Raw genomic sequence first — 23733 nt, forward strand, 5'->3', positions numbered from 1 at the left:
ACAGACTTCAAAACAAGTAAACAGGCATCAGTTCAAATAAATAGAATTATAGGTAAATAAACATCAAAACAAGTAAACAGGCATTAATATAAATTTATTCATTCAGTCGTATTTATTGAGTGCTTACTGTGTGCAGAGCACTGTACTAAGCGCTTGGGAAGTACAAGCTGGCAACATACAAAGACGGTCCCTACCCAACATTGGGCTCACAGTGTAAAATTAGACATATGTACATATCAGTAAGGCTTTGAAGGGGGGAAGTGTGATTGTTTGGCAAATTTGAGGAGTGGAGGTTATTCCAGGCCAGAGGTAGGAACGTGGGCCAGGGGTCAATGGCGGGACAGGCCATGAAGAGGCCCAGTGAGAAGGTTAGCACAAGAGGAGTGGACTTTGCGGGCCGAAAAAGGAGAGAAGGGAGGTGAGGTAAGAAGGGGCAAGGTGATGGAGAGCTTTGAAGCCAATAGTGAGGAGTTTTGCTTGATAGGCAACCACTGGAGATTTTTGAGGAGGGGGGAAGACATGACCTGAGTGTTTCTGTAGAAAGATAATCCGGGCAGCAGACTGAAGTATGGACTGAAGTGGGGAGAGACAGGAGGTTGGGAGGTCAGAAAGGAGGCCGATGCAGTAATCCAGTCAGGTTAGGATGAGAGATTGAACCAGCAAGGTAGCGGTTTGGATGGAGAGGAAAAGGCAGATCTTGGCGATGTTGTGGAGGTGAGACCGGCAAGTTTTGGTGACGGATTGGATGTGTGGGCCGAATGAGAGAGCGGAGTCGAGGTTGACACCAAGATTGCGGGCTTGTGAGGTGGGAAGGATGGTAGTGCTGTCCACAGTGATGAGAAAGTCAGGGAAAGGACAGGGTTTGGGATGGAAGATAAGAAGCTCTGTCTTGGACATGTTGAGTTTTAGATGGCGGGAGGACATTCAAGTAGAGTTGTCTGCTGTGCTTCCATAAAGAATGTGCAGCTGCCAAGAGAGTCCAGACTGGGCAGATCTTCAGTGTTGGGCGAGAGGGTTTTACTGCCTACTCTTCCCAAGGAGATGGAAACATTAAAGAACTAGAACTGCATGCCCCAGTTGCTGACCTCTCTCAAAGTAAAGAAGCTTGGGCTAGAAAGCATTCATTAATAATAATCATTAATAATAACAATGGCATTTGTTAAGCGCTTACTAAGTGCCAGACACTGTATTAAGCGCTGGGGTGGGTACAAGCAAATTGGGTTGGACACAGTCCCTGTCCCACGTGGGGCTCGCAGTCTCAATCCCATTTTACAGATGAGGTAACCGTGGCCCAAAGAAGTGAAGTGACTTACCCAAAATCACACAGCAGAAAAGTGACAGTGTCAGAATTAGAACCCATGACTTTCTGATTCCCAGGCCTGTGCACTATCCACTTCGCCATGCTGCTTCTCCATCGTAGATGCCAACTTTTCATTTTGAATGTGAGGGCAAAAAAGCAGGAAGGCTTTTAAGGAGGGAAGCAAGTGGAACCAAGCTTGGGGATGCAGACAGACAAACTTTGAAGACCTAATAATAATAGTGGTTTGATAAGCACTTCCTATGTGCCAAACATTGTACTAATCTATGAGTTAGTTACAAGATTACCTGTCAGACACAGTTTCTGTCCCACATGGGGCTCCCGGTCTAAATTAAGAAGGAGAACAGGTATTTAAACCCTATTTCACTGATGCAGAAACTGAGGCACAGAGATGTTAAATGACTTGCCCATGGTCACACAGCACTAAGTGGGAAACAAAGACCTGACTTTAGTTATTTTCAGCTCTGCATAGGAACTCTTTTCAGGGGCCGCTTGGAAGCTCACAGACCTTGTTAGTGATCTGAGATGAGTGAAGCCGGAAATGTAGTTCAAACAAAAGCTGCGGCAATTACCAGATGGGTCAGGGGCTTCCATCAACCAATGGAGTTATTGTCTCATTACTAACTTTTACTGAGCAGCTATTCGGGGGCCTAGCACTGTACTAGACCCCTGGGAAAATACACAGAAGACATTAATTGAAACAGTCCCTACCCAGGAGAAGCTTATAATTTGGGTTGACAATCTGGATATAAGTAGGTAACAAAGATAAACCTGTATATATGTATATATGTTTGTACATATTTATTACTCTACTTATTTATTTATTTATTTATTTTACTTGTACATAGCTATTCTATTTATTTTATTTTGTTAGTCTGTTTGGTTTTGTTCTCTGTTTCCCCCTTTTAGACTGTAAGCCCACTGTTGGGTAGGGACTGTCTCTATATGTTGCCAATTTGTACTTCCCAAGCGCTTAGTACAGTGCTCTGCACATAGTAAGTGCTCAATAAATATGATTGATGATGATAAAACAATAGAGCAGCATTTTGATGCCTATGAGTAGCCCCATTCCATCCTTTTCCCACTCCCTCCCATGGCCACAGTGCAAAATAAGGAGAGAAATGTCTTAGAAATGAGATTAATTCTTCCTTCTCTCCCCCTCTTTCCTTACGTTAGACATTCACAAATTTTCTCTAAAACTCCACTCCTTGATAAATATAGAGAGAAGCAGCATGTCCTAGTGGAGAGAGCACGGGCGTGGGAGTCGAAGAATCTGGGTTCTAAGTCTGGCTCTGACAGTTGTTTGCTGTGAGACCTTAGGCAAGTCACTTAACTTCTCTGTGCCTCAGTTCCTCAACTGTAAAATGGGGATACCCATTCTCCCTCCTACTTTGACTGTAAGCCTCATGAGGGACAGGGACTGTGTCAAACCTAATTAACTTGTATCTACCCCAGCACTTAAAACAGTGTTTGACACATAGTAAGAGCTTAACATATACCATTTTAAAAAATCCAAGAGTTGCAAATTGACTGGCGGGCCCTTTTTTATGGCATTTATTAAGCGCTTACTATGTGCAGAGCACTGTTTTAAGCACTGGGGAATTTACAAGGTGATCAGGTTGTCCCACGTGGGGCTCACAGTCTTCATCCCCATTTTACAGATGAGGGAACTGAGGCCCAGAGAAGTTAAGTGACTTGCCCTAAGTCACACAGCTGATAAGTGGTGGAGCCGGGATTTGAACCCATGACCTCTGACTCCAAAGCCCGTGCTTTTTCCACTGAGCCACGCTGCTTCTCTAAGCCCTTCTGCTGACATCATTCCATTCTTGTGCTTGATTATGCTTTCGAAAAGTTCTTTACATAGTAGTCATTCCGGCAAGAACAAGTGCTTTCAGAAAAAGTCAGGCATCTAGTCTGCACCTTTATTTCTCTTTCAGAACCCACTTCCTTTTTGAATAAACTTTTAACATTCTGCAGGATTGGATATTTTAAGACCAAGACACCCACCTCTTCCCTGCAAATGTGTAGTCTTCAAACAAAAGGAACATAGGAGTCTGTTTAGGTTTTTCGTTTGGGGGGATTTTTTTGGTGTTCTCCCTGAAACATAAAAGGTGCTTTTGTTCTTTTCCTACTCCAGTTCCTTAGGATTCGTTTTGTCAAAAGATTCCATGGCATCTCTGTGTTGAATTACAAAGAGGAAGAAAGAGTGAGAAACCAGAGCCTCTAAATCACTACTTTCAACATAATTTACATCCGCATTTATCAAGACCTAAAATCCCTGCTAAAAGAACTAGTGCTTCCTCTAATCAGTGTAATAGGAGCAATATTCACAACCTGCCCGGCCTTTTAACTAAATTGAAAATGAAACTTGGAAGAGGGGTGAGAACCAACGGGCTAGGGACTTTCTTAATCAATATCTTTCAACTCCTCAGTGCTCTTAGATTTATCTCTTCAACTGCCAGACTGTGGAGGCATTGTCTATATGCTAAACAAAACTAATTATTGGGGATAGATATTATTTACATAAATAAACTGAATAAAAATTACAGTTATGAAGTAATCTGCACCAAAAAAATCTAATAAACAAGATTTCCACTCATAGTCTTAACTTTTATTAACTGTCCACAATGGGTTGAATTCTATACACCATATATAAACACAATTTATTTAGGAATTGTAAAAAAAGGAAAGGAGCATATATACATATATATATTCACTCATTCAATTGTATTTATTGAGTGCTTACTGTGTGCAGAGCACTGTACTAAGCGCTTGGGAAGTACAAGGTGGTAACATATAGAGACGGTCCCTACCCAAAAACGGGCTCACAGTCTAGAAGGGGGAGACAGACAACAAAACAAAACATATGGACAGGTGTCAAGTCGACAGAACAAATAGAATTAAAGCTAGATGCACATCATTAACAAAATAAATAGAATATTAAATATGTACAAGTAAAATAGAGTAATAAATCTGTACAGACATATATACATATATACGTTTGAGAAAACATTTTATTACTTTTACTAAAAAGTGGAACTAACCATTAAATTCACTGCACTCGAAAGTTAAAAAAACATCCTGCCAGCATAATAGTCACAGTAAAATGTAGGGATAATTATGTACTAAAATGGAGCTACTTTCCTAAAAAATTAAAATTGCAATTGTTTCCTCACATATCTACAGATTCATAACTGTTGTTCCACGAATTATTTTCAAAAACCAAAAACAATGGGCGAATGCACAGTTGAAGTGAATACTCAAGTTTCAGTTAATAGAACTGCTAGCTAAAGAAAAACCAGCTCGTGAAAACAAAAGCTTCATTGTGCACATCAGTTAGTAGAGAACAATATAAAGAACTAGAACCGCCCACTCTCATGAAAACTGCTGCTGAACTTTCTAAATAGTCTAGAGCTGTTTAGATTTGATATCATAAATAATTTCTGGTTATCCACTACGAAGAATTTCAGATTAATCATTGTTTAATGCAATAGTTCTACCTAAAGCACAAAAGCTGAAAACCCGTGATCCCAGCAAATGTCACCAATCTCCTCAGCCACGATGGCCCTGTCAGATCCTGAGTAGGCAGAGTACACATGAAGATAAAAATAGCCTCCTGAAGAACTGGTACAAAGTCAGCCTGTCTTGAGGTTTTGAAAAAACTCTAAGTAGAATACTATAAAGAATTACAAGGTAAAATCTCGGGTAGTTTATACAATTTTTGAAATAGTAGACATAATTAAAAATGTCATGGTAATTCACTTGAAAATAAGACATTCAGCCTTTTTTATTTATGAATCGGCTTCGGTATTTTGACAGCAATCAGAGAAACTTTAGCTTTTAAATCAATCAATCAATCGTATTTATTGAGCGCTTACTGTGTGCAGAGCACTGTACTAAGCACTTGGGAAGTACAAGTTGGCAACATATAGAGACAGTCCCTACCCAACAGTGGGCTCACAGTCTAGAAGGGGGAAACCAAAGCAATATTTATCTTGGTTACCAAAGAAGATTTTGTCTCATTGTTTTGCATGTTTATTATCAGGTAAATACAATCCATCCAAAACATTTTGACACAAAGTTTTTAACATTCCTTCCCAGCAGTCTCATTCAGACCTGTGCAACTGGTTCCAGAGGGAAAATTTGACTCACTATCAACATTCAGCCATAAGTAGGATTACCTGACACTCAAATGCTTTATATTTAAATACTTAAATTATATATTATAAGTTATTTATTTATATTCATGTCTGTCTCCTCCTCTAGACTGTGCGTTTGTTATGGGCAGGGATCGTGACCGCTAATTTCGTATATTGTACTCACCCAAGTACTTAATACACTGCATTAAGTGCTCTTGCACATAGTAAGCGCTCAATGAGTACCATACTCTGACTCCCTTTCTATTGGGCCATGCTGCTTCCCGTGCCCAACTGGCCATTATAATATTGATTATATTGATTGATTATATTCTATTTCTTTAGAAATCTAAATCAGCCTCTTGTGGCCCTTTTTCATTGTATCTGCACGTTTTTAATTTAGCTTGATCTACAGATTTTCCTCCCTCTCAGGATCACACCTGGAGAGTTTCCAGTACTCTTCCAGTCTCGACTATGGGAGGGAGAGTCAAGCAGAGGCATAATCATTCCATTCTTAGCCTGAGCAATGGCTAGCGAGTGAAAGGCAATTTGCTACAAGCCAAAACTCACCTGTTCTGGGCAACAGCGACATGGGAGAGAGTCGAGGGTGGAGACTTAAATTTACTGCGCAGAAGGAGGCGATGGAAAACCACTTCTGTATTTTTACCAAGAAAACTCTATTCATTCATTCATCCAAAAATATTTATTGAGCGCTTACTGTGTGCAGAGCACTGTACTCAGCGCTTGGGAAGTACAAATCGGCAACATAAAGAGACGGCCCCTACCCAGCAACAGGCTCACAGTCTAGAAGGGGGGAGGCAGACAACAAAACAAAACAAGTAGACAGGTGTCAATACTATCAGAATAAATAGGATTATAGTGATATGCACATCATTAATAAAATAGAGTAATAAATATGTACAAATATACACAATTGCTTTGGGGAGGGGATGGGGATATGGATACACTACCAGAATGACTGCATATAGAGGTGGGGCATTCTGGAAGAGTTGTGCCCATGGAGTCACTATGGGTCAGAGATGATTCGACAGCATAAGACAAGACAGATTTTCCCGAACCAATAAAATACAGATTTTTCCATTTGTAGCTCTCAACTTTCTCTCCTCTAAGTATTGTGTCCAAGGTGAATGACATTTCATCTTGTTATTCCCTCACTGGCCTATTTTTTTTAAATGATATTTTTTAAGCACTTACTATGTGCCAGGTACTGTACTAAGTGATGGGGGTAGATATAAGATAACCAGGTGGAACACAATCTCTGTCCCGTAGGAGGATTACAGTCTAATCAGGAGTAAATAGGATTTAATTCCTATTTCGCAGATGAAATAACTGGGGCACAGAGAAGTTAAATAATAATAATATTATTATATTGAGCACAGGGGAAGCAGCGTGGCTCAGTGGAAAGAGCCCAGGCTTTGGAGTCAGAGGTCGTGGGTTCAAATCCCGGCTCCGCCACTTGTCATCTGTGTGACGTTGGGCAAGTCCCTTCACTTCTATGGGCCTCAGTTCCCTCACTGTAAAATGGGGATGAAGACTGTGAGCTCCTCTTGGGACAACCTGATTACCTTGTACCTACCCCAGCGCTTAGAACAGTGCTTTGCACATAGTAAGCGCTTAACAAATACCAACATTATTATTATTATTAATAATAATTGTGGTAAAGCACATGGCAGATAAATGGTAGAGCCGGGATTAGAACACAGGTTCTCTGACTCCCTTTCTATTGGGCCATGCTGCTTCCCGTGCCCAACTGGCCATTATAAATCCCATCGCTTATATCAGGACTAAGAGGAAACTAGGCTTGGTAACACTATCAGTGGTCTTGTACTAAAAAATAATAATGATAGTATTTGTTAAGTGCTTACTTTGTGCAAAGCACTGTTCTAAGCACAGGGGAGGTTATAAGGTGAACAGGTTGTCCCACAGGGGGCTCACAGTTTTAATCCCCATTTTAAAGATGAGGTAACTGAGGCACAGAGAAGTTAAGTGACTTGCCCAAAGTCACACAGCTGACAGTTGGAGGAGCTGGGATTTGAACCCGTGACCTCTGACTCCAAAGCCCGTGCTCATTCCACTGAGCCATGCTGCTTCTGAAATCATAGAGCATGGTAGAGACCAAAATGGATAACTAGATCACTGCATCCATTCCACCTTCCTAAAACTGGAAATGAACCCCAACCAGGTCAATCAATCAATCAATCAATTGTATTTATTGAGCGCTTACTGTGTGCAGAGTACTGTACTAAGCGCTTGGGAAGTACAAGTTGGCAACATATAGAGACAGTCCCTACCCAACAGTGGGCTCACAGTCTAAAAGGTCAACCAGTCCATTGTATTTATTGAGCACTTACTGTCTGCAGAGCACTGTACTAAGCACTTGGGAGAGTACAATACATGATCCCTGCCCACAGCGAACTTACAGTCTAGAGAGGGAGACAGATATTAATATAAATAAATTACAGATATGTACATAAGTGCTGTGGGGCTGGGAGAGGGGATGAATAAAGGGAGTAAGGGTGATACAGAAGGGCAGAAGGGAGTGGAAGAAACGGAAAAGAGGGCTCTTGGAGGAAATGTGCCTTCAATAAGGCTTTGAAGCTGGGGAGAGTAATTGTCTGTCGGTTATGAAGAAGGAGGGCTTTACAGACCAGAGGCAGGAGGTGGGCTGGGGTGAGTAAATCGGAATTAAAGGAGTGAAGTGTGAGGGCTGATTTGTCGGACAGTAGCGAAGTGAGGGAAGAGAGGGCAAGGTGATTGAGGGGTTTAAAGCTAATGATGAGGAGCTTTTGCTTCTGTTTGATGCAGAGGTGAATGGGCAATCACTACAGGTTCTTGAGGAGTGGGGAAACATGTCCTGAATGCTTTTGTAGAAAAATGATCTGGGCAGCAGAGTGAAGTAGGGACTGAAGTGGGGAGAGACAAGGAGGCAGGGAAGTCAGCAAGAGGCTGATACATTAATCAAGGCCAGATGGAATTAGACCTCGGTTAATGTGGTAGCAGTTTGGATGGAGAGGAAAGGATGGATTTTGGCGATATTGTGGAGGTAGAACCAACAGGATTTAGTGATAGATTGAATATGTGGGTTGAATGAGAGAGGGGGTCAAGGCTAATGCCAAGGTTATGGGCTTGTGAGACAGGAAGGATGGTGGTGCCGTCTACAGTGATGGGTAAGTCACAGGGAGGACAGGGTTTGGGTGGGAAGATAAGGAGCTCCGTTTCGGACATGTTAAGCTTTAGATGATGGAAGTGAGAAGAAAAATGTCAAGCTACGGGAGGAAAAGGCATTAAAAGGGAAAATGAGGAGTGAGGGAGGCCTGGAGAGAGAGAGAGAGAGAGAGAGAGAAGAGTACAAGAGCAGAGAAAGAGGGACAGATTCTTCCTTAACTGTGCTCTCCCAACTGCTCAGTGCTCAGCACACAGTAAGTGCTCAATAAATACTATTGATCAATTGATGTCAAGATAGATAAGAGAAAGAATGAAACAGACCAAAAAAAGAGTTTCAGGCCAAGAGAGAGTGGAGGGAGGAAGAAGGAGAAAGGTGATGGAGGGAATCATCAGAAGAAAAGAAAGTTAAAGGGAAAAGGAGATAAAAGAGAGAAAATAGTGCATCTTTCTCTTGGACAGTTCTGTTAGTGGGTATCTATTTTTCATACTGTGTCCACTGTACACATAAAGCTAAATAGCCTGTGTGTCTCCTCATTCCTGCCTTGCAGCAGAATCCAATACAATAAGTACAAAGTGAATGCCATCTCCCTAAATACTATGTTAAAACAATTTAGATGCTACAGTGCACAGACTAATTGAAACAGAGAATGATGAGGCACAGGCAGACAAGAAGAGTGGACTTGGATGGATACTAGAAATCAGGTTTGTTACAGTACTCTGCACACAGTAAGAGCTCAATAAATATGATTAAATGAATGAATATATACAGTGTAATACATACTATATTTATGCATGAGAAGCAGCATGGTGTAGTGGAGAGAGCACAGGCCTGAGAGTCAGAAGGTTGTGGGTTTGAATCCTGGCTCTGCCACTTGTCTGCTGTGTGACCTTGGGCAAGTCCCCCTTCACTTCTCTGTGCCTCAGTTACCTCATTTGTAAAATGGGGATTGAGACTGAGCTCCATGTGGGATAGGGACTGTGTCCAACCCAATTTGCATGTATCCACCACAACGCTTAGTACAGTGTCTGGTACACAGTATGCGCTTCACAAATACTACGATTACTATTGTTATTAGTATAAATAGTAATTATTAATACTACTATGTGAGCCCCTTGTTGGGTAGGGAACATCTCTATATGTTGCCAACTTGTACTTCCCAACTGCTTAGTACAGTGCTCTGCACACAGTAAGCGCTCAATAAATACGATTGATTGATTGATTGATTAGCACAGTGCTCTGCACACAGTAAGTGCTCAATAAATACAATTGAATGAATGAATGAATAAATACGATTGAATGAATAATAATCATCATGAGGAACAACCATATTTTTTTAATAGCACTTATAATGACCAAACACTGCTCTAAGCATTATAAGCACTAAGATAGGGACAAGTTAATTAGGTCAGACACAGTTGCTATCTCGCATGGAGCTCGCAGTCTAAGGAGGAGAGAGAACAGGTATCCCCATTTTACAGTTGAGGAAACTGAGGCACAGAGAAGTCAAGTGACTTGCTCAAGCAATTGGCAGAGCTGGGATTAGAAAATAGGTCCTTATGACTCCCGAGCCCATGTTCTCTCCACTCAGCCAGGCTGCTTAATAATAATGGCATTTATGTTGCCAATTTGTACTTCCCAAGCACTTAGTACAGTGCTCTGCACACAGTAAGTGCTCAATAAATACGATTGATGATGATTAAGCGCTTAACTATGTGCAAAGCACTGTTCTAAGCGCTGGGGAGGTTACAAGGTGATAAGGTTGTCCCACGGGGGGCTCAGTCTTAATCCCCATTTTGCAAATGAGGTAACTGAGGCCCAGAGAAGTTAAGTGACTTGCCCAAAGTCACCCAGCTGACAAGTGGTGGAGCCAGGACTTGAACCCATGACCTCTGACTCCAAAGCCCGGAGTCTTCTTACAATTGTAATGTTATGAAGTTTAAGATTATGCTAAGAAAGCACTGCATGGGCCCAAAGTCTGGGCCCTGTATCATTGCAAGATTTAGCCTGGTTTACCTTCAAGAGGAGAGGGGAAAGGCCAAATGGCCTTGAAGCTTTTGGGAACTCGTAGTTTGGGGACACACGGGGACTTCTGCACATGCACAGAAGCGGCGTGGCCTAGTGAAAAGATCACCAGCCTGGGGGTCAGAGAACAAGCATTCTAATCCCGGCTCCACCATGTACCAGCTGTGTGACTGTGGACAAGTCACTTCATTTTTTTGTGCCTCAGTTACCTCCTCTGCCAAATGGGGATTCGATACTTGTTCTTCCTAATTCGACTGTGAGTCCTGTGTGGGACCTGAATAACTTTTGTCTGCCCCAGCGGTTAGTACAGTGCTTGTCACATAGTAATCACTTAATAAATGCCATCATTATTATCATTATTATTATTATTATTATTATTATTATTATTATTAACAAAATCACTATTATTATCATTATTATTGTTTGCAGCTTGGCCTGTCATTGCCAATCTCATTGTCATTGAGAAGCAGCGTGGCTCAATGGAAAGAGCCCGGGCTTTGGAGTCAGAGGTCATGGGTTCAAATCCCGACTCCACCAATTGTCAGCTGTGTGACTTTGGGCAAGTCACTTCACTTCTCTGTGCCTCAGTTCCCTCATCTGTAAAATGGGGACTAAGACTGTGAGCCCCCTGTGGGACAACCTGATCACCTTGTTACCTCCCCAGTGCTTAGAACAGTGCTTTGCACATAGTAAGTGCTTAATAAATGCCATTATTATTATTATTAACAAAATCACAATTATTATTATTATTATTGTTTGCAACCTGGCCTGTCATTGCCCTTCTTCTGGGGGTTGCCATCTCCTGAAACCACGGGAAAGATAATAATAACAATAATAATGATGGTATTTGTTAAGCGCTTACTATGTGCAAAGCACTGTTCTAAGCGCTGGGGAGAATACAACGTGATCAATTTGTCCCACGTGGGGCTCACAGTCCATCCCCATTTTACAGATGAGGGAACTGAGGCACAGAGAAGTGAAGTGACTTGCCCAAGGTCACACAGCTGACAATTGGCAGAGCTGGGATTTGAACCCATGACCTCTGACTCCCAAGCCCACGCTCTTTCCACTGAACCATGCTGCTTCTCTATAATAATAATAATGATGGTATTTGTTAAGCGCTTACTATGTGCAAAGCACTGTTCTAAGCGCTGGGGAGGTTACAAGGTGATCAGGTTGTCCCACGGGGGGCTCACAGTCTTAATCCCCGTTTTACAGATGAGGTGACTGAGGCCCAGAGAAGTGAAGTAACTTGCCCAAAGTCACACAGCTGACAGTTGGCAGAGCCGGGATTTGAACCCACGACCTCTGACTCCAAAGCCCGGGCTCTTTCCACTGAGCCACGCTGCTTCTCTATCACACGCAGGTCACCCGTGTCTGGCCCCACCCAAAGTTCAGAGAGCAAGCCAGTCCTAGACAGAACAATTCACCCTACAGAAGTGGTAGAACAATATGTGATTTTCCCTTGTTGACTCAGTTGTCCTTTATCCATTCCATTACCAACAGTAAGCGCTCAATAAATACGATTGATTGATTGATTGATTGAGAAGCATCTTGGCCTAGTGGAGAAAGCACAGCCCTAGGAGTCAGAAGGACCTAGGTTTAATGCTGGCTCTGCCACTTGCCTGCTGCGTGACCTTGGGCAAGCCACTTAACTTCTCTGTGCCTCAGTTTCCTCATCTGTAAAATGAAGATTTTCAGATTGTGAGCCCGGTGTGGGACATGGACCGCGCCCAATCTGATTATTACTTTACCTGGAACAGCACCCGGCACATGGTAAGCACTTAGAGAAGCAGCGTGGCTCAGTGGAAAGAGCCCGGGCTTTGGAGTCAGAGGTCATGGGTTCGAATCCTGGGTCCGCCACATGTCTGCTGCGTGGCCTTGGGCAAGTCACTTCACTTCTCTGAGCCTCAGTTATCTCATCTGTAAAATGGGGATTAAGACTGTGAGCCCCACGTGGGTCAACTTGATCACCTTGTATCCCCCCCAGTGCTTAGAACAGTGCTCTGCACTTAGTAAGCGCTTAACAAATGCCATTATTATTATTATTATTACTTAGCAAATACCATTAAAAAAACTAGAACGAGAATAATTTAGAGATTACTCATATGATTAGAAGGTTGGGTAATGATTCTACATGGTGGCCAATTAAAAACCCATCCCATGTAATTGTAGAGCACTCGCCTTCCCTAAATTACTAGTAAATTGTATTATCATCCATCATTATCATCAGTATTTACTAAACTATTTTGTGTGTAGAGCGGAGTTCAAGGTCCTCTGGGGCAGGGAATATGCCTTTTGTTTCTGGTGTTCTCTCCCAAATGCTTAGTACAGAGTGTAACACCCAGTAGATTGAGTCTCATGTCCAGATGAACCTCGACCCTGAAACTTCAGGACTAGTGGAAACACAGGCCTACAGGTCAGAGGACCTGGATTCTAATCCCGGTGTTGCCATTTAGTTGCTGTGCGTCCTTGGGCAAGACGCTTCTCTGGACCTCCGTTTCCTGTCTGTAAAATGGGGATTTGATGGTGGTTCTCCTTCCCTTTTAAACTGTGAGCCCCAGATGGGACAGGGACTGTGTCCAACCTAATTATTTTGTCTCTACCCCAGGGCTGACTACAATGCTCGGCACAAAGTCCTTAACAAATATCACTATTATTATTATTATTATTTTTATGACCCTCGTGGTTTTTGTAGCACCAGCGGCCCTCTCTTACCCCTGCCAATCATGTTCCCACTGCGGAACACAGTGCAATGAGCCAAAAGGCAAGGGTTTAGCTCATCGTAAAGGTCTGCATCTTTGTGAGGTCTTTGTCTACATTATCCACTTATAATGAGAAGCAGCGTGGCTCAGTGGAAAGAGCCCGGGTTTTGGAGTCAGAGGTCATGGGTTCAAATCCCAGCTCTGCCGATTGTCAGCTGTGTGACTTCGGGCAAGTCACTTAACTTCTCTGGGCCTCAGTTACCTCATCTGTAAAATGGGGATTAAGACTGTGAACCCACTGTGGGACAACCTGATAACCTCTCCAGCGCTTAGAACAGTGCTTTGCACATAGTAAATGCTTAATAAATGCCATTATTATTATAAGCAGAAATGGCATTAGGTCTTCTGTTTCTCACTCTATCCACTGGACCAATAGGCTGTCACTTTCAGTAAGCACTCAATAAATACAATTTATATTACTTCTATTTAAATCAGATGGGTAGGAATTTCTGGGTTTGAGGTAATAAGGGATGTGGGTATGGGAGAGGCTTGAATGTGATGAGAGAGGGGGAATATGTGAAAGGAGGAAGTGGGAGCGAGAGTACTCCAGGGGAAATTGAGAGACCACAAGGATACAATTTCTAACAAAATTGAAAACTGGTTTAAATAAGCATTAATTTGACACTAGTTGAGGACATGGGGGTGATAACTTCATTTTTCTGATCTCACAGAGTCTGACTTTCAAGTTCTCTTTAGAAATCTGGAAAAGGGAAAGGCTCAATTCTGTACAGAGAAGCAGCGTGGCTCAGTGGAAAGAGCCTGGGCTTTGGAGTCAGAGGTCATGGGTTCAAATCCCCGCTCCACCACTCGTCAGCTGTGTGACTTTGGGCAAGTCACTTAACTTCTCTGGGCCTCAGTTACCTCATCTGTAAAATGGGGATTAACACTGTGAGCCCCACGGGGGACAACCTGATCACCTTGTAAATTCCCCAGCGCTTAGAACAGTGCTCTGCACATAGTAAGCGCTTAATAAATGCCATTATCATTATTATTATTATTACAGATTACATGTATAATATGTTTATGTAACTCAATGATTCCCATAATGAAACCATATACAGTCCTCCTTTTCCTATAGTTGAAAAATTGGGGTTCCACTCGTTCTGGATCAATCTTTAAACCTTTTCTACACACATCTGTGACATCAAGGTTTACCACTGTCCTTCAAGAAACTTGCTGGGACCAATAAGCAATGACTTTCAAAATGAATTTAAACCTCCACAGATGAATCATGTTGAAGTTACTCAGTAAGTGGTAATTCGATACAATTCCCCGAAGGTGCGACCACAGAGACGAGGGCCACCCTGCAGGGAACCATGGTGCGATATCCATTCCCCTCAGTGCTCGGCCGGTGTAGGAGGCACGGCTTGGCCCTGCAAGATAACTCTCTATTTATTTTGTTAATATGTTTTGTTTTGTTGTCTGTCTCCCCCTTCTAGACTGTGAGCCCGCAGTTGGGTAGGGACCATCTCTATATGTTGCCAACTTGTACTTCCCAAGCACTTAGTACAGTGCTCTGCACACAGTAAGCCCTCAATAAATACGATTGAATGAATTAATCCATTCCTTTTTTTAAAAAAAAAATTATTTTGTTTGATGCAGTGAGGTGCTGAAATCAGGACCTCAGGAGCGGAGAGGTCCCGACACCAAATAAAACTGTTCATCCTGGTTGCTTCACATTGATGGCTAGGGAGGGCGAAGGATCAGTCAATCAGTCATATTTATTGAGCACTTACTGTGTGCAGTGCACTGTACAACACTGTACAAGCTCATAACCTTGGCGTTAATCCTTGGCTCCTCTCTCTCGTTCAACTCACATATTCTGTGAGTTCACACAGATTCAGCACAGCCCTACAAGTGGCGAGGGAAAGCTCCCAGGTAAAGAATGGGACCCACCTTTCAGGAAGCAATACCATTTCATAGCGGTCGAAACTTGCCACCCATTCTCCCAAATCCGGAAAGCATCGTGTGCCTTCTGGGGAATCATTTGCTTGGGAAATGTATATATGTATATATGTTTGTACATATTTATTACTCTATTTATTTATTTATTTATTTTGCTTGTACATATCTATTCTATTTATTTTATTTTGTTAATACGTTTGGTTTTGTTCTCCGTCTCCCCCTTCTAGACTGTGAGCCCACTGTTGGGTAGGAACTGTCTCTCTATGTTGCCAACTTGGACTTCCCAAGCGCTTAGTCCAGCGCTCTGCACACAGTAAGCGCTCAATAAATACGATTGATTGATTGACTGATATTCAATCGCTCACCAAATCCTGTCAGTCCCACCTTCACAACATCGCTAAAATCCACTCTTTCCATCCAAACTGCTGCTATGTTAATAATACAATCACTCATCCTATCCCACCTAGGTTACTGCATCAGTCTCCTGGCTGACCTCCCAGCCACCTGTCTCTCCCCATTCCAGTCCTTATTCACTCTGCTGCCCAGATCATTTTTCTTCGGAAACGTTCAGGACATGTCCTTAAAAATCTCCAGTGGTTGCCTATCCACCTCCGTATCAAACAAATACTCCTCACCACTGGCTTTAAAGCTCTCTATCACCTTGCCCCCTCCAACCTCACCTTGTTTCTTTCCTTCTACAGCCCAGCCTGCTCCTTTGCTAACCGTCCCAACTCTGCCTCCATCTCTCCTGTCTCGCCACGGACCCTTGGCCCACGTCGTGGCTCTGGCCTAGAATGCCCTCCCTCCTCAAATCTGCCACTCTTTCCCCCTTCAAAGCCCTACTGAAGGCACACCTCCTCCAAGAGGCCTTCCCAGACTAAGCTCCACTTTTCCTCATCTCCCACTCCCTTCTGCATCTCCCTGACTTGCTCCCTTTGTTCTTTCCCCCCTTCCAGCTCCATGGTACTTATGTATATATCTGTAATTTTGTTTATTTATATTGATATCTGTCTCCCAGTTTCTAGACTGTGAGCTCGTTGTGGGCAGGGATTGTCACTTTGTTGTTCCATTGTGCTTTCCCAAGCGCTTAGTACAGTGCTCTGCACACAGTAAGCACTTAAGTCTAAGACTTTAGACTGTGAGCCTACTGTTGGGTAGGGACTGCCTCTATATGTTGCCAACTTGTACTTCCCAAGCGCTTAGTACAGTGCTCTGCACACAGTAAGCACTCAATAAATACGATTGATTGATTGATTGATTGTACTTCTCAAGCACTTAGTACAGTGCTCTGCACACAGTAAGCGCTCAATAAATACGATTGATTGATTAAGGAATAAGACTGATTGAATGAATGAACACTAAGTGCTTGGGAAGAGTACAGTATAACAATATGATAGACACATTCCCTGCCCACAACGAGATTACAGTCTATAAGGATGAGGGGCAAGAGGCAATTTGAGGAGTAAAATCTGTTTTTGATCAATTTCAGATGCCAATGCAGCTTTTCCAATGGCTCCTGACCTCTGACAGAATAATGATAATTGCACGTATCTGTAATTTATTTACTTCTATGAATGTCCTCTGGACTGTAAGCTCATTGTGGTCAGGGAATGTGTCTATTGTTATAATGTACTCCCCCTAGCACTTAGCACAGAGCTCTGCACATAGTAAGTGTTCAATAAATATGGATTGACTGTCTGAAAATAAGTTATAGTAATAATAGTTACTATTCATTCATTCATTCATTCAATCATACTTATTTGAGCGATTAGTACAATGCTCTGCACACAGTAAACGCTCAATAAATATGATTGAATGAATGAATGAATTTATTGAGCGCTTACTTTGTGCAGAGCACTGGACTAAGCGCTTGGGAAGTGCAAGTCGGCAACATATAGAGATGGTCCCTACCCAGGCTCACAGTCTAGAAGGCGGAGACAGACAACAAAAATAAACATGTAGACAGATGTCAAAATCTTCAGAACAAATAGAATTATAGCTACATGCACAACATTAACAAAATAAATAGAATACTAAATATGTACAAGTAAAATAAATAGAGTAATAAAGCTGTACAAATATATACAAGTGCTGTGGGGAGGGGAAGGAGGTAGGGGGCGGGGGAATGGGGAGGAGAGGAGGAAAAAACACTTAATACGTGCCAGGCACTGTGCTAAGCACTGGGGTAGATACAAGATAAGTAGGTCAGATACAGTCAATCAATCAATCAATCGTATTTATTGAGCGCTTACTGTGTGCAGAGCACTGTACTAAGCGCTTGGGAAGTACAAGCCGGCAACATAGTCATACAGTCATACAGTCCCTGTTCCACATGGCCTTCCCCGATTGAGCCCCTTCCTTTCTCTCCCCCTCGTCCCCCTCTCCATCCCCCCCATCTTACCTCCTTCCCTTCCCCACAGCACCTGTATATATGTATATATGTTTGTACAGATTTATTACTCTATTTATTTATTTTACTTGTACATATCTATTCTATTTATTTTATTTTGTTAGTATGTTTGGTTTTGTTCTCTGTCTTCCCCTTTTAGACCGTGAGCCCACTGTTGGGTAGGGACTGTCTCTATATGTTGCCAACTTGTACTTCCCAAGCGCTTAGTACAGTACTCTGCACACAGTAAGCGCTCAATAAATACAATTGATTGATTGATTGATTGATTGACAGTCTAAGTAGGAGGGAGAACAGATACGGAATCCCCATTTTACAGAGGAGGAAACTGAAGCCTAGAAAGATTAAGGGACTTGCCCAAGGTCACACCACAGGCAAGTGGCAGAACCAGAATTAGAACCCAGGTCCTTTGAGTCCTAGGCCTATGCTCTTGCCACAAGGTCACAGTACTTCCCAACTTGGGTTTACGCTGTGGAAGTTGTTGTCTCTCATACAAAAACAAGATGTTGTCTCGGAAGTCTAAACATCTGTTGCCATCAACACACGCTATGTATAATCAATCGTATTTATTGAGCACTTACTGTGTGCAGAGCACTGTACTAAGCGCTTGGGAAGTACAAGTTGGCAACATATAGAGACAGTCCCTACCCAACAGTGGGCTCACAGTCTATGTCCTTGACCCCATCCTTTGTAGTTCTCTGCCTTAGGGCTTTAAAGTTGAGTTCTAGCACAAATGAGAAGCATAATGTGACTTTATGGAACGAGCTAGGGCCTGTTCGACCTGGGAGACCTGCCTTTCTAATCTCAGCTCTGTCGCTTGGCATTTGACTTTTCTGTGCCTCAGTTTTTTCATCTGTAAAAATAGGGATAAAATACCTCATCTCCCTCCCCTTAAGCTATGAGTCCTATGTGAGACAGGGATTGTGTCCATTCTGTTTGAATTGTATCCACCCCAGTGCTTAGTTTGGTGATTGGCGTATAATAAGCACTTAACAGCGTGGCTCAGTGGAAAGAGCCCGGGCTTTGGAGTCAGAGGCCGTGGGTTCAAATCCCGGCTCCACCAATTGTCAGCTGTGTGACTTTGGGCAAGTCACTTCATTTCTCTGGGCTTCAGTTCCCTCATCTGGAAAATGTGGAATAAGACTGTGAGCCCCCCGTGTAACTTCCCCATCACTTAGAACAGTGCTTTGCACATAGTAAGCGCCTAATAAATGTTATCATTATTATTATTAGGTTAAGAACAGCTAGCCACAGTCTAGCCACTCTCACAAGTAGCCAGTTCCTGCACATTTCAGCAGCCATGGGTTTACTCATGGAGGAACTAGAAAAATCTAATCAACCTACCAATAACGATAGTTAGTAGTCCCTTACTGTAGCAAATAAGATAATGATGGTATTTGTTAAGTGCTTACTATGTGCAAAGCACTGTTCTAAGCACTGGGGAGGTTACAAGGCAACCAAGTTGTCCCACGGGGGGCTTAGAGTTTTAATCCCCATTTTCCAGATGAGGTAACTGAGGCCCAGAGAAGTTAAGTGACTTGCCCAAAGTCACGCAGGTGACAGTTGGCGGAGCCGGAATTTGAACCCATGACCTCTGACTCCCAAGCCCGGGCTCTTTCCTCTGAGCCACGCTGCTTCTCATCTTCTCAATGTTTCCAGGGTGCATGTGAGTAACCCTGAACAGAAATATTGATCCTATTTAATGTTTTCCTTTCTTGCTCTGCCCTGGCTCTTTCCGGATTTAATCCGCTGCTGGATCCATCTCTTTGCTCCTTGGTCTTTTCCCCTTTCCCTCTAATGCCTGGGACGGGTGGAACCGCCACATTATAACTCTCTGTATGACTCAAGTCTAACAATGGAGTTGGGCGTGCTCAGCAGCTACAAATGGTTTTGGACGCACACCAGAGAAGACTTCGACTCAGCAGTTGTGTCAGATGGGTGGTTACCACCCAAACAATGAAAAATAAAAATTCAAAGAGAAAACTCCACTGAATCCACCCTGGGTAGAGCAAGTAACTGGAGCAGTATGGCTTAGTGGATAGTGGAAGTCATTGGATCTGGGTTCTAATCCTCTCTCCATCACGTCTGCTGTCTGACCTTGGGCAAGTTACTTAACTTCTCTGTGCCTTAGTTACCTCTTCTATAAAATGGGGATAAGAGTGTGAGCCCCATATGGGACCGGGACTGTGTCCAACCTGATTCTGTACCTCCCCCAGCGCTTAGAAGAGTGCTTGGCACATAGTAAACGCTTAACCAATACTATCATTCTTGTAATTATTATTTTTGGAGCGATTCCATAAAAAATGATGCAATTTGTCCAGACGGTACGCTAACAAGTCAAATGGTTAAGTCGAAAAGACTGGGGCTTTCCAAAGATTCCAGTCAGCAAAAGGGGAGAACGCCACATCCCTTATCATTTGAACAGGAACCAAGTTGGGTCAGGACTGAACGTTATCGAACTGACGTAGACCGTCATCCGCAACAGCGATCTGTTATGCAATTTTTGGTTTTGCCTCAGTTCCAAGAGCCTCTCAAAGCTTCTTCTCCCCCCAAATCCCTTTCTTTTTTGATTGCATGCTAGTTTGCCTGCTGCCGCAGCTGTCTCTCAACACCTAGTTGTCCTGTCTTGTTGTCAGAAGCTGTTTTCCATGTCTCCAAATCATCTGACATAATACAAATTCAGGCCATGACTCTTTGTTACCAATCTTAGCATGACATTGGGCTCTAACTAGGAGCTGGACAAAATTCAAGAACAACAATCTGTTCTCCTGGACCCGGTGGATGAGCTGAGTTTAAACATTTTCAATTTCCTGACATTAGGGTGGCTTGTTGAGATTTCTATTTGACATTCTTATCCCTGGGGTTTCTTATTTTTAGGTGTGACCCCGTTAACATTTAAATCTATTCAGGAAGAGTATCGGTAACCTCGTGTGACTCCAAACGTAAATGAAGCTTTGTAATACTTTAAAAACGTCGCATGCCAGTAAAGCTAAGTATCTTAATTATTTAAACATTACAATTACTGGAATGGGAGAATCACCAACCGGGGAACTCAAAGGACTCCACTGTTCGGTGTAGAAAAACATAAACATTTTTTCCACATTTCTCAGTTTCCGTTACACCAACATCCCTGCAAATGCTTTCAGAGTTGTTTCTCCCTTTAGATCACTGGGTAGGGTTCAGAATTTTATGTTCAAAAATAAATTCTTTAGCAAGAAGAGGCAGGTGATTAAGATAAGCAAAACATACAATGTCTGGTCAACAAGAAATCTCCATCAGGGCAATAACAATACACAATAGAAGTCCATTATAACGTGCATTCATTACGCTTGCTATCTATGAGCCAAGGTTAGCCAAGAATGCGGTCTAATCTCATGTCAGGTTATGTAAGCCCAGCATGCCTTTCTGATGCTTTCAAACCTTGTTTATATGCATGATGTCATAACCACACCTTAGAAATATGCTGTATTAAAATACCTTAGTGCGTATGTAGAAACTGCATGTTTGGGCCAGAGACACAGGGAAGGGGTAGGGTATTGTCCCTGGGTGCAGAGCACTGTACTAAGCTCTTGGGAGAATACAATAACAATAAACAGACATATACCCTGCCCCTTCCTTCCTCTCCCCCTCATCCCCCTCTCCATCCCCCTCATCTTACCTCCTTCCCTTCCCCACAGCACCTGTATATATGTATATATGTTTGTACATATTTATTACTCTATTTATTTATTTTCCTTGTACGTATTTATTCTATTTATTTTATTTTGTTAGTATGTTTGGTTTTGTTCTCTGTCTCCCCCTTTTAGACTGTGAGCCCACTGTTGGGTAGGGACTGTCTCTATATGTTGCCAACTTGTAGTTCCCAAGCGCTTAGTACAGTGCTCTGCACACAGTAAGCGCTCAATAAATACGATTGATGATGATGATGATGCCCACAACGAACTTACAGTCCAGAGGGGCAAATTAGTATTAGCTCTCTTGTTCCATTTTTTGTGCCTACATAGGAAAAGGCACAGGAAAGCTGGTAAAACCCTTAAAATCATGTCACATCCCAATACAGCACAGTGTCTTAATTCTTTAAACATCACCATCAATCCTTAGTTTTACTAATTAGGTTTTTGCTTAAAAGTACACTAGGCAACATTGGGTCTCACTCCATGATACTTTAGCATCCTCTAAATGTCACCATTTTATTTTTATACCTGCAAAAACCAGCTTTAATTTTTAAAATGTAATTTTGGGGGGTTTTAGGATTAATCTTTCTTTTTTAGTATTCAGAAGGTTAAAAAGTAGGTAAAACCTTAAAAATCCCCATTAATTATACATAGCTGTCATGCGTATTAAAAGATTTCATCACTGAAATTTATGTAGGGGTGCAATTTTGGCTGAAAAGGCTGAGCGAGTGACAGACCTGGCCACACCTTACGCACAGACTGTCTTTCAATCATATTTATTTCTGATGCAGAGCACTGTACTGAGCGCTTAGGAGGATACAATACAGCAGAGCCAGTAGACACATTCCCTGCCCACAGCAAGCTTGCGATCTGTTGTGCCATTTTTGGTTTTGCCTCAGTTCCAAGAGCCTCTCAAAGCTTCTTCTCCCCCAAAATCCCTTTCTGTTTTGATTGTATGCTAGCTTCCAAGAGCCTCTCAAAGCTTCTTCTCCCCCCAAATCCCTTTCTTTTTTGATTGCATGCTAGTTTGTCTGCTGCCTCCTTGTCAGAAGCTGTTTTCCGTATCTCCAAATCATCTCCTCTGTCCCCTTTGTTTTGGCTTGCCCAGTTTTGAACCCTCTGTAGCCACTTCAGATTATCCATTCGTTCATTCAATCATATTTATTGAGCGTTTACTGTGTGCAGTAAGATTAGATTATAAGCAGTGTCAGGGTGGGGCCTTGGCTTTTTCCAAACTGCAAATTTCACATCACGTAATTCTATTGTCACGCAAATCCTCTGTGGGTGGCTCAGCTACCTGATAATGCATCGCAATGATTTCATTGAGTAACTTTTTCCTGGACACTACTAAACTCAATTCAGCTTCAGTTCGTGAATAATAAAATGTCCTGTGGAAGGAGAAGCACAGACTTAAAAATTATTTGGGAGATTTGTTAAAATAATTGTTCCAACAATCATCACGGGTGGGTGGGCGTGTGCTTGCAAGTGTGGTAAGCAGGTGTATTAGGCTTTTAATCACAGATGTGCAAAGAGACAGGACAGTGTGCTAAATGATTTTGAAATAGTAGTTGTGAGGCAAGTGCCGAGACAGGAGTAGCACGTATGCTGTAGGTGTGGATGGAAATTTATTGTTCGAAATGTGTGGGAAAATATACATTGAGCCAAATTACACACCACCTGTCTTAATCCAACATCATTAGTCATTCACATTTATGACTAATGGATATGAATGATTGAAAGTAGAGAAGCAGCGTGGCTTAGTGGAAAAAGCCTGGGCTTTGGAGTCAGAGGTCATGGGTTCAAATCCCGGCTCCACCACTTGTCAGCTGTGTGGCTTTGGGCAAGTCACTTCACTTCTCTGGGCCTCAGTTACCTCATCTGTAAAATGAGGATTAAGACTGTGAGCCCCCCGTGGGACAACCAGATCATCTTGTAAACTCCCCAGTGCTTAGAACAGTGCTTAATAAATGCCATTATTATTATTATAAAGTATCAAGAGCAACTCTCTCTGGTATGATGTCATATATTAAACAGAAACTCAGCTGTCAGGAATTTGGTAAAGCACTGAAAATCTTCCACCCCCTTGTATTGTCAGTGGGTCTCCTCATTTAATAATAATAATAATAATTGTTATTGTTATTATTATGGTATTTGTTAGGCACTTAACTATATGCCAGGCCCTGTACTAAGTGCTGGGGTGTACACAAGGAAAGGATGGACATTCCAAATATTGGTTCCAGAATGTATGAATACAGACAATCTGGTGACGATGAATTTGACATAATACAATTCCTAAAGCGTCCAAGAAATCGAAAGGCT

The 23733-nt window shown here is 42.4% G+C and overlaps 1 non-coding gene across 1 annotated transcript; it reads left to right on the top strand.

Moving 5' to 3' along the window:
* Positions 1-5876: 5876 nt before the first annotated feature.
* Positions 5877-6014, top strand: LOC119943020. The gene has a single exon (XR_005455507.1). It is a non-coding gene; the product is annotated as a small nucleolar RNA SNORA7 (small nucleolar RNA).
* Positions 6015-23733: the final 17719 nt, after the last annotated feature.

The sequence above is a fragment of the Tachyglossus aculeatus genome, chromosome 21 (assembly GCF_015852505.1).
Source record: "Tachyglossus aculeatus isolate mTacAcu1 chromosome 21, mTacAcu1.pri, whole genome shotgun sequence".
NCBI lineage: Eukaryota > Metazoa > Chordata > Mammalia > Monotremata > Tachyglossidae > Tachyglossus > Tachyglossus aculeatus.